The sequence below is a fragment of the Ictidomys tridecemlineatus genome, chromosome 16 (genome assembly GCF_052094955.1).
Source record: "Ictidomys tridecemlineatus isolate mIctTri1 chromosome 16, mIctTri1.hap1, whole genome shotgun sequence".
In the NCBI taxonomy this organism is placed as follows: Eukaryota; Metazoa; Chordata; class Mammalia; order Rodentia; family Sciuridae; genus Ictidomys; species Ictidomys tridecemlineatus.
The window spans coordinates 12,992,126-13,007,472 of NC_135492.1; the positions used below are offsets into that span (position 1 = coordinate 12,992,126).

The following is a 15,347-nucleotide window of genomic DNA, read 5'->3' on the forward strand; positions in this document are numbered from 1 at the left end:
ACCTTTAACTTTAAAGCACACCTATAATCATTAGTAAGCTTTCTTACTTTTAATCTAAAGTCCCAGTAAAACACATTTCAAATAGTGAAACACACTTAAAATAGTGAAAGCCTATTATTCCGAAGTGACTCTAAAATGTATCTATATTAATTTTACATTATTCTATTTTTAATTTCCAAAGTAATTTCCTTTTTTATGTATGACCTATTTAACTGTTTTCTTAAAGTTTCCTTGATCCTTGGTCAAAGCCCACCAAATCTCATGTCTTCTTAATCTTTTAACTAAAGGGCAGGTTCTGCACCTCAACCCATTTGCCATTGATATTAACTCTGTGTTTTCCACTTTCATCATGAATTCCTGTGTGAGGCAGAGGAGGGGTGTTAATTGGGGGGAATGTATTTTTATGAGCCTCTTGTCCTCGAGGGGAATACTATAATCTTCCTTTAATTAAGCCAGTTACATAGGGTGGTCCTTGTTGGCACAGCGATTGTTTTTTTTTTTTTTTTTTTTTTTTTTTTTGTAACTAGTCTATTGTAGAGGTTGTAGCTTTGGAAGGGAGGGGGACATTAGTGTACATTGTTAACCCTGGGATAAACATTTCTTGTGGATTAGGCTTTTCTCAGGAACTTTGATTGGTCATCTTTCCCCTGTGAGTTTCTTAAGGAATAACACTATTTTTGCACACTGAGAGTGATTGAAACACACCTTGGGGCCTGTCTCAATTGTGTCCTTGGTCTCATTCTGGGAATTTTCCTGCATTATTGATTGACGGATGCCCTGTTCTCCATATCAGGAGGATCATAAACAAAACACTTAACATTCCCCATGGTTTCGGTTTCCAGATGGTGTGGCCCTGCCACAGCATCCCCCACACTGTGACCCTGTCAGACAGCGGATGACAGGAACCCCTTCACCAACTCCTGATTGTGAAAAACCCCAGTAAAAAAAAGAGAAATAAAAAAAAAGAACTGGGAAGTCACTTCAGCAGAACCCAACATGCCTGCTCTGTACTGAACAGGTGATTGAGAGCTGCCTAGGCGGGGAAGCCCTTTACCTGGGTCTTGAAGAGTGGCAGCTGCACTAACTGCACTTAAGCATTAAGCATTAAGAGCTCCGTAGGCCCAGGGATGCTCCTGAGCTGCTTAAAAGTTGGGAACCAGAAGAGCTAAAGGGGGAAGGACAGAATGGAGCAGCCAAGGACACATTAATCAAAAACCTTGTAGCTCCCAGTAGAAAGGGGCGATTCCGGGGACAAGCTATCTTAACAGCATATTGGCTCAAGGGCAGGTTCTGGATAAGGGTGGAGGAAGGGCACTGAAGGAATTGACATTTCAATCCCTCAGGGAAGTCTCCAACTTGCCAGACTCATCAAAATTGGCCTCACCCCTTTTCACTGTCTAGACTGACTTGTTTAATTCTGGCTTCACCCCAGGCCCTGCGTGCACAAAGGAGCAAGAGTCCAGCCCCCTAGAGATTCCAAATGCGGAACCTGGTGGAGCTGAATTCCCACCAATTCTATGAGGGGGGGTGGGGCTGTTCCAAGACCCTTGGAAGGAATAAAAAAAAAAAAAAAAGGAGGTAAAAAGGAGGTGTTCCCTAAGCTGCCCTGGCTGCCTTGGGAGTCATCCTACTTGTGCCCCATCCAGAATAAGCAGCTGCAGAAGCCCCAGCTTCACAAGGAGGTGGGGACCCTGGAGAACCTGTTTCCAGGCGCCACTCCCCAGGCCCAGAGTTGGGAGGTTAATCGGATGAAGTGAACCACCAGGGTCCAGGAGCGCGCCCAGCAGCCCCGTGGGTGGAGACACCAGCCCAGGCAGGATTGCGCCCAGATCTGGGGTCAAGGTCCTTCCTCGGTGCCAGCGCACAGCCATGGGATCCACGCAGAGGTGCACTCGCAGGCCCAGGGGACGTGCCTAGGCCACCGCCAGGTACTTGGGACCCGGGGACTGAGCCACTCCGGCCTGGGGAGGGGACGAGCGCAAGACCCTGGGAAGGAAGCCAAGGCACTCAGAAATGGCGAGTCACCAAAACCCAGCCCCAGACGCATTCTCTTCGTGGCCCAGAAAGCAGCGCTGGGGTGGGGCGCACAAGGAGGTGGGGGGCGGAGCAGGAGGAGGGGGCGCAGGCCAAGCAGGAGGCGGGGCCGGGTTGAGCCCCTGGAAACTGCGCCTGCGACTAAGGCGGGGCTGCTCCCGGGTCGTAGGGGGTGACACATCTCCCCATGCTGAGACCCTCGGGCCTCGGAACCTCTCCAAGACCCGCTCCCTGCCCCCTCATGACCTGTGTCCCCCACACCAGGTCGGCACAATTGCGCTGAGGTGTACCCCCACTAAGACCTGCTCTGACCCCTCCCATTCGGAGCCAGGACCCCTCCCCAGGGCCAAGTCCCACAATCTCTATAAGGCATGTCCCCTGCCCCACCCTGACACAGCTGTGACACCCTCCACATACACATTTTTTAAGACACGCAGCCCGATGCCCGTGTCCCCCCAATAAATTCGTAGTCTTCCGTGTCCCGTCCTGGTTCCCACCCCCAGCCATGGCCTGTCACTCTAAGACAAAATCCTGTCCCTCCCCCAACACGGTCTTGACCCTGGCTGAGACTCCTGTCCAGTCCCCTCCCCATATGGCCGTCTGGCCCTATCACTCCCTGTATTCCACCTGGTCCCGACTTGGAGCTCGGCTTGAGTCCCCCCCCCCACACACACACACCCCGCGCCCCCTCCCTGATGCTGCTGGGGAGTCCCCAGGAACAGTCTAAGCCACTGCTGTCCGGCTCCAGGGCCTCTCTCCCCTCCCCCCAGCACTGACGGTGCCTCCAACACTAGGGCCGCCACTAGACCCCTGCGCTGCCCCTTCCCCTCCTAAGTCACTCCCCACTTCGCTCCTGGGACAAGTGTCCACCCTGAGGCAGCTCCGCTGTGCCCAACACTAAGGCCCGCCCCCAGCATGTCCAGTCCCCCCATCCTAGGGCACACCCCTTGCGCCACCCCACTTTAAGGCCTAGTCTCTCCCTAGACAGGCCCTGGTGGGCTCCTGGGCACGTCCACTCCCAGCCTCAGCTATGTGTTGCCCGCTCAAACTGAGGCATGCCCCTTGCTCCACCCTCAGCTTATCCCCTCTAGGACACGCCCATTGCTCCGCCCCCTGCAGTCCATTGGGCACTTTAGAACACGCCCTTGCACCGCCCTCCACCCTGTGTACCCCTAGGAAGGCCCCATCCAGCTCCTGGGCGCGTACCCCTCGCAGCCACAGCTCCGGGGTGCCCAACACTCAGTCCCGTCCCTGGCCCACCCCCAGCATGCCTACACCCCCACTCTAGGACACTCCCCGCCCTGCTCTTGGCCCCCAAGTCCCCCATCCCGCCCCAGCGCAACTGTGCAGGGCCTTATGACCCTCCCCCACCGCCAGCTAAAAACCGCAGGGTGAGGACCCTTGACTTTCCCTCATCCCCGCCCCCCGCCACAGCTGCCCCCCTCCCCCAGCGCTAGGACACGCCAGTCCCGCTCTGGGTCTTCCAGTCTGCCCATTTCGCTTTTGAGCGGCCCGATCCTCCAGCAGTGGGACGGGCCTCCAGTCCCCCAGCCCCAGGGCGCACAAGGTCTATGGCAGCCCCCTCCCCTTTCCTCCGGCTACCCTCCCCCCACATTGTGACGTCGCAGTGACTCCGCCCACCTGCTCTCCCGGGTTGCCCCACCCCCAGCGCGTCCTGGATAGCTGAGTCCCTCTGGGTCCTGGGGCAGGTGGAGCCCAGGACCCATCAGTGAAGCTCCTAGTAGTCGCTGGGGCGGTGGGGCGCCTGGCCCCCTGTTCAGAGGCTCAGGGACTCTCTGCCGGCTGCACTGCGTCTCTGGGGTTGCTTTGAATCCCCCATCTGTGGTTTAAAATCCTAGTGTCCCTGTGAGTCTGGTCTTGCTAGTGCCCTGCCTGGATTATAAATTATACGTTATGACAGGCATCTATATATACTGGAAAAGTATAGTCTATATAGGGTTAGGTACTAGCTGAACTTTCAACATCCTCTGAGATTTTGGGAATGTATCCCCAGAGGATAAAGAGGGGACCTCCGCTGTTTGCATGGGGTTAAATTGGAGGGGACTTTCTTATTAGGAGGGCTCAGTGTCTGATTGCTTGCTGAGAATCTCCAGTTTGGGTGCAGGGGGGAAATGGGCCTCTCTCAGCTTTGGTCTTGATTGGCCATTAGCAGTAGAGACTCCACCCTGGTTTTCTTTGGGCTGCTGGATTCCTTGCAAAACCTGAGGCTTCCCACAACTGGATAATTCTCTTGGAGCTCAGTAGGCATCATAGGAGTTCGGTTCAATTCCTCACCAGACACCTCACATCTACATATGCATGGTGTAAACTTTGCATGCCAAATCCTGTACATTTATTTCCTCTGCAGGGACTCCACCCTGCTTCTCCTCCTTGTATGTTGGCTTCTGCAGACCTGTGAGCAGAAATCACCGAACGCCTCCAAGCCAAACATCCTGCTGATCTTGGCAGATACTCTGGGCATTAGGGAAGTTGGTTGCTATGGGAACCTTACACTGAGGTAGAGTGCGGTTTGGGTGGTGGGGTGCTGCCTTGTGTGCAGTTTCGTGGAATAATTCACTTAAAATCCACCAGTGCAAATGAAATTTCTTAGTGCTGCAGAACTCAGCACCAAAAATGATTATTTTCCAACAGTAAAAATAGGCTCTTAGCCCTCTCAAACGACTTGAGGCCCTGCTGGGTATGTAAGGGTTTTCTGGGGCTGCTGTAATAAATAACCAAAACACAGAGACTTAAATGTAATCCAGGCACCACCACCCCTCACCCAGCCCTGAAGGGCGGAGGCTGAGACCAGAGTCCCAGGCTGAGCTCCCTCCATGGGCTCCAGGGAGGCTCCTCCTGCCTCTCCAGCTCCTGGGGCTCCAGGTGGCCCCTGGCAAACAATATAGTGGCCCCTCAAAAGCTTAAGATTGAATCACAATATGACCCAGCAATGCCACCACTGGGTTCAGACCCAAAGGATTTGAAAGCAGTGAGTCCAAAAGATACTCGCATATCATGTGTTCACAGAAACCCTGATCCCCAGTATGTCTGGAGACTAGGGCAAAACGCATGTCTTAGTGGGGTGTGGGGGAGCCAGGGCCAAAATGGTGTCCAGGAGGTCTGAATGGGGGTCTTTGGAGTCCAGAGGATCTCAAAGAGTGTGGGGTATTTTCTTATTTTGGCTAAACTGGGTAGAGGGTTACACACAGGCTTATAAAATTGTACTCAGTTCTGAGTCTTTTATTCTCAGGGTTAGCAAATCACTAGAATTTTACCCTAAATCCATCAACTTGAATCTTAGGTATCCATTTATGAACGAGCCATTCCTCGGCCCACCCATCTGTCCATGTTTTCATCCAGGCATCATCCATTTGTCTATCTGCCCATCCACCTATGGTGGATGGATAGATGGATGGGTGGGTGGATAGATGGATGAATAGATGGGTGGATGGTGGGTGGGTGGGTGGATGGATAGATGGGTAGATGGATAGATGATTGCCTGGATAGATGAATGGATGGATGGGTAGATGGGTGGATAGATAGATGGATGGATGGATGGGTAGACGGTTGCCTGGATGGATGGATGGATGGATGGGTGGATGGATGGATGGATGGATGGATAGATGGATGGATGGATGGATGGATGGATAGATGGTTGCCTGGATGTATGGATGGTAGATGGGTGGATGGTGGGTGGATGAGTGGATGGATAGATGGATAGATGGGTGGATGGATGGATAGGTGGGTGGGTGGATGGATGGATAGATCAGTGGATGAGTGAATGGATGGATGGGTGGATGGGTGAATGGATTGATGGGTGGGTGGATGGATGGGTGGGTGGGTGGATGGGCAAATGGGTGAATGGATGAATGGATGTATGTATAGATGGATGGTTGAATGGTGGATGAATGAGTGGGTGGGTGAGTAGATGGATGGATGGAAGGACTGACAAGGTTCTTTAGCCTTGGTCCTACTGGTACACTGGCTCAGATCACTCTGTGTGATGGGCCCATCCTGTGCATTGTAGGATGTTGACCAACATTTCTGGTCTCCACCTGCTGCTCACCAATAGCACCACATCCCAAAGTGGGACACGTCCAGTGTCTCTGTACTTTTCCAGTTGTCCTCAGGGGAGCAAAATTTTCTTATGGGAGGTCACTGAGTGGTCAGCTTTAGGCGCATGAAGAACAAGGTCTGAGCTTTTATAGCTTAGCTCCCACCAGATGCAGCCTCCTCCATGGGAGAAGGGAAGAGAGTAGCACCTGTCATCTGACAGTCCCTGGGGAATTCCTTGAGCTCTAGGGGCTGGGTCACTGCCTTTGGGATTCGTATCCACAGTAAGATTCTCAATCTATTTTTGCACGTCTGACTGCAAAAGCTCTTAGGTGAAGTGTTTCATCTTCTCTTTGAATTTTGCACCTGAGAAACCTGGTAGGAAAGTCAGGGTGCACCCTTCGTGGATGCTGATGAGATATTTAAAGCATACAAGCCCCCTGGGTTGCATACCCCCCCTCCCAAAAAATAAGAAAAAGCCAAAAACGTTGCCTTTTTGTGTGACATCGGTCATCTCTTCCTTCAAATATAATTTTGTTGGGGTCCATCTTCCTGTAAGAAGCCCTGCGATGTAACCACAGAGTTATTGTGACAGGGGGTTCCCCATAAGCCACCCTAAGAGAAGAATGTCACCACGCAGATGTGCATTTTGTACCCCGAACCCACCTAAGGTCCTGGCTGAGCGCAGACTGCCTGGGCTCAGAACCCACGTCATTCCCCAGCTGGACAAACACTGTGTAACATCTGTCATTTATGACCTCCAGAAATTGAAATGGGCAAGGTGTCTCTGTGCTAGCCCCCCAGGCCAAAGCCAAAATTCAAAATCTGGGGTGCCCTTTGTAGCTTTGGCAACAGCTGAGGTGGGGGGAGGGCTGTAGGAGGAACCGCCCAGGGTGAGCCTCATCTGTCCTTTGCAAACTCAGAGAAGTGGGCGCACAAAGACAGGTGCCACGCAGCCCCGGGAAGTTCCATGCAGGCCTCCTCTGAGGCCCAGAGCATTCCCAGCCCTTTCCCAAGGGACATTCATCTGATTTTTTCAGGACCCTTAATATCGACCAGCTGGTGGAGGAGGGCATGAGACTCACCCAGCACCTGGCGGCTCCCCGCTCTGCACCCCAAGCAGAGCCACTCCAATCAGGTGGGTGTCGCGGGGACCCTGGACAGCAGCTCCCGGCTGCAGCCTGGACCCCATCGCCACTCTAGCTGGGGAGTGATCCCGCAGATACTGGGAAATTGAAAGCTAATGTGCCCTCCTGTCACCTTCCTGCAGTGTGTGCCCCGAACAGGACCTCGTATGCCCTCACCCCTCACGACCCTCAGCCCCTGTGGGTGTTAAAACCTACGCACAATACGGGGCATGGTGGCACACGCCTGTCATCCCAGCGGTTGGGAGGCTGAGGCAGGAGGATCACGAGTTCAAAGCCAGCCTCAGCCAAAAAGGAGGCCCTAAGCAACTCAGTGAGACCCTGTCTCTAAGTAAAGTGCAAAATAGGGCTACAGAGGGGGCTCAGGGGTTAGGTACCCCTGGGGTAATCAAATGGGAGTCACAAATAAGCACACACCTCTTCCTGAGGTCTAGATCGTCCCTAGCTGACCTGGGACACACAGCACACTGCAGGTTCTTCGGGAATCGTGCTGATACTCAGAGAAAAAAATTGCTCAGGGAAAAAACACCCAACACCAATATCTGTGTATGTCTGGTACAGGAGAAAGGTTCTTTTCCTTCTGATATTTTCCACGTACCAGCTCTTGTCTCATAAAATTGCCAGTTAGGTGCCCTTGGTAGGCTGTGCACAGGGAGCCTTCTGGGATGGGATGACCACCATCATTGGTGGATGAGAAGCAGAAATACGGTGATTGACAGGTGAGATACAATGCTCCATAGATGATGATGGTGATACCATTAATGAAGGAAGATGGATTAATGATGCTCAATTGATAGCAATCCTGTCAATAGATAATAGAGGAACAGGTGATAGCTAATGATGGGTGACAGAGGTATATAGAGGTGACAGATGCATAATGCACATACAGGTGACAGGTAAATGATGTGTGGATAGAAAGGGGATAGATGCAACGTATTGGTACCTGGATGATAGGTAATGATAGATAGATAGACAGATAGATAGATAGATAGATAGATACACAGACTGGGTTGGTTCTCATGATAGGCAAGGTGTGTCCTAGTTATGCAGCTGATATTGGGGCAGATGATGCTCAGTGGTGGGGTCATGCTGTGCACAATAGCACATTTAACAACCTCTCTGATCTGTACCCACTCCCTACCCAGAGCACCACCTCCCCACATTCCCCAAGTGCTGACATCCAGATTCTTGCCCACTGTCCCCTGGTGCCCAGAATCCCTTTGCTAATACCTGTTCCTGGCAAAGGGAACATGAACCTTGCTCTGCTGTGGGATCCGCAGGAATGGACAACGATGAGTACCTGGTCCTCTACTGGAACGCAGGCTCAGGCAGGCTTCCTGCCAACGAAACCACTTTTGCAAAAATCCCAAAGGAGCAAGGCTATGCCATCAGCCTCATAAGTATTTGAACACCTGATTCCCCTCCCATCCAATTGTCAAGGGACCAATTTCGTCTGGAGGAAAAAAAAAACTTTCATCCTTCTCCGCTTCCTGAGTTGGTATCTGGCTCCACTCCGGCCCTCTCAGATGGTTTTCAGTTCAGAAGTTCTCCTCATTGCAGAGGTTTGGGGTTCTTTGATATATATTTTGCCTTCTTTCATTCTATGACCCTGTCTATCTTTTTCAGCTCCAAGGAATCAGAAAGCTCCTCAGAGGCTGGCTCCACCACCTGTAATTCCAGTAGCTTGGGAGGCTGAGGCAGGAGGACCGCAAGTTAGAGGCTCACCTCAGCAGTTTAGAGAGGCCCCAAGTAACTCAGCAAGACTCTGTCTCTAAATAAAACACAAAAATGGTCGGGGATGGGGCTCAGGGGTCGAGTGGCCCTGAGTTCAATCCCTTGGTACCAAAAACCAAAAGCAAGTCTTGGTTGAGGTCACTCATAGCCTCTGCTGATTCAGGATCTGCTCTTTCGAGGTTTTCTTTCCCCTGACCACATCCGAATGGCCCCGGGGTTCTTTGTCCCAGGCAACAGCGTGCGCCCTTTGTGTGGCTGACCACCCACCCCCACTCGCAGGAAAGTGGCACCAGGGTGTGAGCTACGAGTCCCGCGGTGACCACTGCCACCACCCGCTGAACCACAGCTTCCACTATTTCTATGGACTGCCCTTCACACTGATCAACAACTGTGACCCTGACAGGCCCCCAGAGCTGGGGGTCACAGTGGCTGCCCGGTTCAGCCGCTACACCTGAATCCTGGCTCTGGGCGTCCTTATTCTCATGGCTGCCAAACTCAGTGGCCTCCTCTCGGATCCCTGGACCGCAGTCGGGAGCACGGCCAGCCTCGTTTTCACCACGTGGTTCTCCAGCTGTGGGTTCCTGCGACTCTGGAAAACTGTGTGCTCATGCTCAGGTTACCAGCAGCCCATGGATGTGGGGAGCACCACCAGACGGATGCTGCAGGAAGCCAAGGCCTACATCCAAAAGCGGGGACCCTTACAATCCGGGGTGGTGGGGCAGTTTCTGAGCCGTGAGCTACCCTGGGGTCCCATAGCAGCAGGTTCATTGAAAAGGTCCAAACTCACACTTCATTCACAAAGGAAAGGAAGCTATCCTTCTTCATGGCTACACAGTATTCCACAGTGTATATGCTGAAGGATTTCTTTATGGAGTCACTTTGTCCATGTCTGTCATCCTAGCAGCTGGGGAGGCTGAGGCAGGAGGATGGGCAAGTTGGAGGCTAGCCTCAGCAACTGAGAGAGGCCGTAGGAGACTCAGTGACACTCTGTCTGTAAATAAAATATCAAAAGGACTGGGGAAGGGACTCACTGGTGAAGCACCCCTGGGTTCCATCTCTGGTGCTAAAAAAAAAAAAAAAAAAAAAAAAGAAAAAGGAAAGGTCCAACCTCTTCCTATGAATTGGTTTCCACACTTGGATCTTTGCGTTGAGTTACCGGGTTGCAATGGGAAGTATCCAAGTAGTGGTCGTGCATCAGGGACTCCTTCCAAGGCCCAGGGAATGCCTGAAACCCCAGAGAGTACCCAACCATTCATATATAAGTAATAAATAAATATTCATACATATACTACAATATATAGCTATTTCCCTATGCGTACATACCTATGAAGATGTTTAATTTATAAATTAGGGAAAGTCAGAAATTAGCAGCACCTAATAATAAAATAATAATTATGGCAATGTTCTGTAACACAGGGTGGGTGGGTGGGGTGTCCCGTCCTTCTCTCTCAAAATATCTTCCTGTACTCTAGTGACCGTGGATGTTGTTTTACTCAGACAAAATTGCCACTGTGATCAAAGGTCCCAAGAAGAACATTTGGAGGAGGAAGAGTTTATTTGGGGCTCATGGTTATCAAGGTTCAGTCCATGGTTGGCCGACTCCATGGCTCTGGCCCAAGGGGAGCAGAACAAAATGGCGGAGGGGACTGGAGGAGGAGAGCAGCTTAGGATAGGTCACCAGGAAGCAGAGAGAGCTCTGCTCATGAGGGACAGGATAGAGACCCCAAAGGCACAGCCCAGGGATCCCCTCCTCCAGCCACACCCCACCTGCTACAGTCACCACCCAGTGAGTTCATCCAAGTGGATTAAACCACTTCTAGGTCACACCTCTCGTAATCTAATCATTTTACCTGTGAACTTTCTTGCATGGTCTCACCCATGCGTTTTTGGGGGACCCCTCATAGTGAAATCCCAGCAGGTGAACCCAGGTCACGGACGTAGCACATTCAAGGTCCACTGTGGACGCCATCATCTCCCGTCCATAATTCAGTGGTTTTCTTCTTTCACAAACAAGGACAGGCCCTTTCTCCTCTTTGTGTCCCTGTTGCACGTCCACACTCCTCTGGTGACCTCGAAAGCCTTCCTCAGGAGAAGCCGCCACGGTTTATACAGAGACAATGTGGAGGGGATGGAGTAGTTTGTAGGTACGTCAAGATCAAGAATGGGGGAGAGTACACCCCACTCGTGTCCCTTGTTTGTTCATTTCTTCCCAGTGATTGTCTAATTTTGCACAAAACCAATCATTTTGTTAGCAATCAGTTTTGTGAGGAGCTGTCATTCATCGTCACCCTTAGCGGTTCCTGGAAGCAGAGAGACAACGTTAGCTTTCAGCATCGTGGAGGAAAAGGGCTCTGCTTTCAGGGCTTGGGGACACGCTAGAGAGAAGCAAGAACTTGCAGACTCTGCCATCTGTGAGGGTTTCCTGGAGACGTGAAAGCCCTCGCAGGTCAGGTGACACGTCCTTGCACAAATATCCTGACATCTGAGCTAGGTGAGAGGCAGATGTCCCCAAGGAATACAGCAGCTCACATCCCTTGTGAATTGGCCTCTGTGCCTTAAGGGGTAGGAAGGACCGCTGGTCTCTGTGGTGCAGGGAGCTGGGTTTGCAAGTGTCCCCTGCTCTGCGGATCATGGACATAATATATTATACTGCTATTGGTTATGGTTCCTTCCACGTGGGCTGGAATCTGTCATTGATTTTCCCTGCCCCGGGCTACCCTCTCACACTTTTATTAGGGCACTTAACCCCATGGGCACCGCACATCAAAACTACGCCTGCTGGCAACGTCCTGGATATTTTTTGCAAGTCTCTCCTGGTTTTCGAGGTGACATGGTGCTAAACAGACCTGGGCATCACAGTCTCAGCACCATGATCACATGTGTCTCTGTGGGCTCTGGGCAGGGGGCTCTTTCTGTGACGGTCCAGTACAAGGTGTCTTGCGCATAGAATGGAAAGCGCGTGTCCCCAACTGAGAACCATGTGGGTGCTCTCTCTGACACCTTCCACCTTCTCCACAGGTAAAGCCCTCCATGCCCTTGACTAGAACGGTCTGAAGAACTCCACGCTCACTACTATGCCCCCGATCATGGAGGGTCACTGGAGGCCACAGATGAATACCAGCAGCTGGGGAGGTGCAACAGGATCTACAGAGGTTAGGGGCTAGCCACAGGGAGAGATGGAGACAGGGAACCAGAGGAGTCCACGTCGGAGGTCTCAGAGCAAGGAAACTATGGAGGAGGAGTAGGGGGGATGATGATGAAGAGGAGAAGGAGGAAGAGACAGAGGTGGAGGAGGAGACGGAGGAGGAGGAGGAGACAGAGGAGGAGGAGGAAGAGGAGGAGACTGAAGAGGAGGAAAGGGGATGAAAAACAAAGTCAAGCAAGCAGGAGGAGGAGGAAGAGGAGGAGGAGAGATGATGATGTTGAGGAGGAGGAGGAAGAGGAGAGATGAGGAGGAGGAGGAGGAGAGGGAGAAGGAGGAGGAGGAGATGGAGGAGAAGAAGGAGGGGGAAAAGAGGGGGAGGAGGAGGAAGAGGATGAGAAAAAGGAGGAGGAAGAAGAGGAAAAAATGTGGAAGAGGAGGAGGTAGGGGGGAGGAGAAGTGGGGGGAGGAGAAAAAAGGAGGAGAAATAAAAGGAGGAGGAGATGGAGAAGATGGAGGAGAGATGAGGAGGAGGAGGAAGACGAGAGATGAGGAGGAGAAGGAGAAGAGGGAGGAGAAGAAGATAAAGAAGATGAAGGAGCAAGAATAGGAGGCTGAGGAGGAGGAGGAGAAGGAGGTGGAGGATAAGGAGGAATAGATAGAGAAGTAGGGGAAAGAGAAGGAGAAGGAGGAGGAGGAAGAGGAGGAAAAAATGAATGAGGAGAAGGAGGAGGAGATGGAGAAGAGATGATGATGATGATGCGGAGGAGGAGGAAAGATGGCGGAGGAAAAGAGGGAGGAGGAGAAGGGAGATGAGGAGACAGCAGAGGCAGAGAAGAAGGAAGAGGTGAAGGAAAAGGAGATGGAAGAGAGATGATGATGATGAAAAGGAGGAGTAGGAGAGATGAGGAAGAGGGGAAGGAGAATGAGGAGGAGATGGAGGAGAAGATAGAGGAGGAGGAGAAGAGGGGGAGGAGGAGGAGGATAAGAATGAGAGAGATAAGAAACAGAAGGAGAAGGAGGAGGAGGAGATGGAGAAGGAGGACGAGAGGGAGAAAGAGCAGGAGGAGAAGGAGAAGGAGAAGAAAGAGGAGGAGGAGGAAAAGGAGGAGGAGGAGGAAAAGGAGGAGGAGGAGGAGATGGAGGAGAAGATGAAGGAAGAGGAGGAAAAGGAGGAGGAGTAAGAGATGGAGAAGGAGGGGAGGAAAGAGATGAGCATGAGAAGAAGAAGGAGCAGGAGGAGGAGAAGATGTAGGAGGAGAAGGAGGAGCAGGAGGAGGAGGAGAAGGGGGAGGAGGAGGAGATGGAGGAAAGAGGATAATGAGGAGGAGGAGGGATGAGGAGAAAGAGGAAGAGATGGAGATGGAGGAGAGGAGGAAAAGGAGAAGGAGGAGGAGAGATTTTGAGGAAGAGGAGAAGGAGGGGGAAGGAGGAGGAGGAGGGATGAGGAGAAAGAGGAAGAGATGGAGATGGAGGAGAGGAGAAAAAGGAGAAGGAGGAGAAGGAGAGATTTTGAGGGGGAGGTAAAAGAGGAGGAGGGATGAGGAGGAGGAATAGAAGAGAGAGAAGGAAGAGGAGGAAATGGAGAGGGAGAAGGAGGAGATGGAGAAGGAATAGTAGAGGATAGGAAAGGTAGCAGAATACAACAGTTACTAATATGGCATTATGCAAAAATGTGGATGTGTAACCGATGTGATTCTGTAATCAGTATTTGGGGTAAAAATGGGAGTTCATAACCCACTTGAATCTAATGTATGAAATATGATATGTCAAGAGCTTTGTAATGTTTTGAACAACCAATAAAAAATAATCATCTCCAAAAAAAGATGGAGGAGGAGGAGATGCAAGAGGAAAAGAAAGAAGGGTGGAGGAGGGGAAGGAGAGGGAGGAGAAGAAAGAGGAGATGGAGGAGGAGGAAGAGGAGATAGATGAGGAGGAGAAGAAAAGAAAGGAGGAGGAGGAAAAGGAAGAGCAGGAGTAGAAAAAGGAGGAGGACATGGAGAAGGAGGAAGAGATAGAGAAAAGGGAGGAGCAGGAGTAGAAAAAAGAGGAGAAAATGCAGAAGGAAGATGAGATAAAGGAAAAGGAGGAGAATTAGATGGAGAAAAGGGAGAAGAATAGGAAGTAGAAGAAGGGGGAGATGGAGGAGGAGGAGATAGAGGAGGAGAAGAAGAAAGATGAGGATATGGAGAAGGAGGAGGAAGAGATGAAGGAGGAGGAGGAGGAGAAAGAGATGAAGGAGGAAAAGGAAGAGGAGATTGAAGAGCAGGAGGAGTAGAGGGAGAAGGAGCAGAAGGAGGAGGAAGAGGAGAAGATGGAGAAAGAGAAAAAGGAGAGAGATGAATAGGAGGAGGAGAAAAGGAGCAGCAGTTAAAGAAGGAGATGGAGGAAGAGAAGGAGGAGGAGATGGAAAAGACATGATGATGTTGATTAGAAAGAGGAGGAGGAGAGATGAGGAGGAGGAGAAGGAGGAGAGGGAGGAGAAGGAGGAGGTGATGTAGGAGGAAGAGGAACAGAAGGGGAGGATGAGGAGGAGAAGAAAAAAAGAAGAAGGAGGAGGAAAAGGATAGATAATGATGATGACAAAAATGAGAAGAGATGAGAAGGAGGAAGAGGAGAGGGAGGAGAAGGAGGAGATGTAGAAGGAGGAGGAGAAGGAGTTGGAAAAGAAGGATGAGATGGAGGAAGAGGAGCAAGAGTGGGATGAGGAGGAGAAGAAGGAGGAGGAGGAGAACCAGGGGGAGCAGTTGGAGGAGAGGAAGGAGAAAGAGGAGGAGACAGAGAAGGATGAAGAGGAGATAGAGAAGGAAAACGAGAAGGAGGGGGAGAATGAGAAAAAGTAGGAGGAGAAAAAAGAGCAGGAGGAGGAGAAAAAGGAGCAGGAGGAGGAGGAGAATAATGAGGAGGAGATGAGGAGGAGATGAAGGAGGAGGAGAGAGATCAGGAAAAGAAGGAGGAGAAGGAGCTGGAGGATGATGAGGAGGAGGAGGAGGAGGAGGAGATGGAGGAGAGATGATAATGTTGACGAGGAAGAGGGAGAGGAGTATAAAGAGAAAGAGGAGGAAGAGATGGAGGAAAATGAGGTGGAGAAGGAAGAGTAGGAGGGAGAAGGAGGAGAAGGAGGAGGAGGAGAGGGAGGAAAAGGAGTGGAGAGGGAGGAAGAGGAGAAGGAGGGGGAGGAGGAGAAGGATGAGAGGAGGAGGAGAGGAGGATGATGATGATGAGGAGGAGATAAGAAG

General features: G+C 51.4%; 1 long non-coding RNA gene across 1 annotated transcript; it reads left to right on the forward strand.

Moving 5' to 3' along the window:
- The first annotated feature begins 1,632 nt into the window (after positions 1-1,632).
- Positions 1,633-9,091, forward strand: LOC144371331 (uncharacterized). The gene is made up of 4 exons (XR_013431417.1): positions 1,633-1,928; positions 4,403-4,552; positions 7,128-7,225; positions 8,859-9,091. It is a non-coding gene; the product is annotated as an uncharacterized LOC144371331 (long non-coding RNA).
- Positions 9,092-15,347: the final 6,256 nt, after the last annotated feature.